This window comes from Pieris brassicae, chromosome 14 (genome assembly GCF_905147105.1).
Source record: "Pieris brassicae chromosome 14, ilPieBrab1.1, whole genome shotgun sequence".
NCBI lineage: Eukaryota > Metazoa > Arthropoda > Insecta > Lepidoptera > Pieridae > Pieris > Pieris brassicae.
Window position 1 is genome coordinate 65,001 of NC_059678.1, and position 2,500 is coordinate 67,500.

Below are 2,500 nucleotides of genomic sequence, written 5' to 3' on the forward strand. Positions count from 1 at the left end.
TTTCCCGGAAGCTGCCCGCCGAGCCATTGTAGTAACGTCGGCGGATCGCTAGATGACATATTTACGGTTAGAACTAGGGCGGTATCTAATCGCCTTCGAACCTCTAACTTTCGTTCTTGATTGATGAAAACACCTTTGGCAAATGCTTTCGCTGATGTTCGTCTTGCGACGATCCAAGAATTTCACCTCTAACGTCGCAATACGAATGCCCCCAGTTATCCCTATTAATCATTACCTCGGAGTTCTGAAAACCAACAAAATAGAACCGAGATCATATTCTATTATTCCATGCACGAAATATTCAAGCGGCATTTTGAGCCCGCTTTGAGCACTCTAATTTGTTCAAAGTAAAATTGTCGGCCCACCTCGACACTCACCGAAGAGCACCGCGATAGGATTTTGATATTGAACCGGCGTTTTACCGCCGGCTCACCGACGATATGCTCCGCAGACGTGTCAGTATCACCGCGGATGCGGTGCACCGACAGCGCGGCGCACAAATGCAACTACGAGCTTTTTAACCGCAACAATTTTAGTATACGCTATTGGAGCTGGAATTACCGCGGCTGCTGGCACCAGACTTGCCCTCCAATTGTTCCTCGTTAAAATATTTAAAGTGTACTCATTCCGATTACGAGGCCTCGTAAGAGTCCCGTATCGTTATTTTTCGTCACTACCTCCCCGTGCCGGGAGTGGGTAATTTGCGCGCCTGCTGCCTTCCTTGGATGTGGTAGCCGTTTCTCAGGCTCCCTCTCCGGAATCGAACCCTGATTCCCCGTTACCCGTGACAACCATGGTAGTCGCAGAAACTACCATCGAAAGTTGATAAGGCAGACATTTGAAAGATGCGTCGCCGGTACTGGACCGTGCGATCGGCAAAAGTTATCCAGATTCATCAAAATTAACGACTTCGGACGCATGGCCCTCCGCCGATTGGTTTTGATCTAATAAAAGCACTCATCCCATCACTGGTCAGAGTTCTGATTGCATGTATTAGCTCTAGAATTACCACAGTTATCCAAGTAACTGAGTAAGATCTAAGGAACCAAAACTGATATATTGAGCCATTCGCGGTATCGCCTTAATACGGCTTGCACTGAGACATGCATGGCTTAATCTTTGAGACAAGCATATAACTACTGGCAGGATCAACCAGGGAGCTGCTTACGCAAACGACACGCCTACACCGCGGTCACGCGGCTTCGGCGAGCCGCTGGCTCGGCGGCGTCGAGGGGCGCGCGCTTGCGCGCGCGCCTTCTCGACACGCGTGAACGTAACGCGTCGAATTTGCACGCGACGCGACGTTCGCGCTTCATATCGATAGACTAACTTTGACCGGTCTACGAGCGGCCGTCCCGTCACGATCTCGCAACGAGGTGATGTACAACGATGCTCGACCACTGTGAGGGACATAAAACTGCAACGAACACGACCCCGCGGGCGGGAATCGATGTTGTGACAATTTGAAAATTGAACATTCATCTAAACGCAACTTCTCAATTTTTATTCAATACGTTATTGTAAACATATTAAAACTCGGCTGGCAATTACATGCGCACACACACGCATGATTCGCACTAGATACGATCAACGCCCGGAGCTTGAGGGATAAATTCCAACACGACGCTGCGCACACCGTTTCGACGATGGGCGCGTGTGCGTCCTCTTTTATACATTCTTTCCATATACGGTCGCCGTGGCGACCGCGCACGTGTCGAACACGCTAGGCGCCCTGCGTTGAGGTGTGCCTAGAAGCGTATTCTTTTAACATCACAGATAACACCGGGGGAGACGGTCCCAAATCTTGGTCGATTGGTAACATCACCATACGGTCTGCGAACGCGGTGCTATAATATAATTTTATATTATATTATATAAAATATGAGGAGGAGTAGTATGTATATTCTTTGTTATTTTGTGTTGACACAAGAGAGATATATAAAATGTACTATACACCACACACACAGAGAGAGAGAGAGCTGGGAAAGATCTCGGCGGTCTCGCATTCGAAATACGAATTTGATATAATTTCCTCCGAAAATCCATACCCATATCTATATCATCCATGCGCGAATATATGTATATAATATTCTCACACTTCGCACAAACACAAAAACAAGAACACATTCTATTCTCTCTCGTCCGTCGTTCGTGTCTATTTGAGACGAACGACGCGCGGCAACGAGAACGAGTCGACGCTGTGCGCACGACTGTTTCGCTCCACATCTATACCGAGAGCAATAGTCCGCGTCGGCATTGGAGCGGACGTCGAATGTTTCTCGTAGAGCGAGCGAGAGAGAGACGATTTTTCATTTTATTATGTATGTGTATTGGCGTGCAGTAGTAGCACGTAGTAGTACTAGTAGTAGTAGTAAAAAAATATTATTATTTATTTTATTGACTGATATGATTTTGTTTGTTTTCTTTTTTTTGCATAGACATTTGTATTGATAGATATGTTTCTCGTTGAAGCTCGCAGCACACGCTCAGAGAAATGGCA

At 46.9% G+C, this 2,500-nt stretch overlaps 1 non-coding gene across 1 annotated transcript in view; it reads right to left on the reverse strand.

Annotated features, from left to right (window-relative positions):
- LOC123718254 overlaps window positions 1–1,159 on the reverse strand; it is a 1,906-nt gene extending 747 nt beyond the window's left edge. The window contains exon 1 of the ribosomal RNA XR_006754956.1: window positions 1–1,159. This exon is cut by the window's left edge and continues 747 nt beyond it. This is a non-coding gene — a ribosomal RNA (small subunit ribosomal RNA).
- Window positions 1,160–2,500: the final 1,341 nt, after the last annotated feature.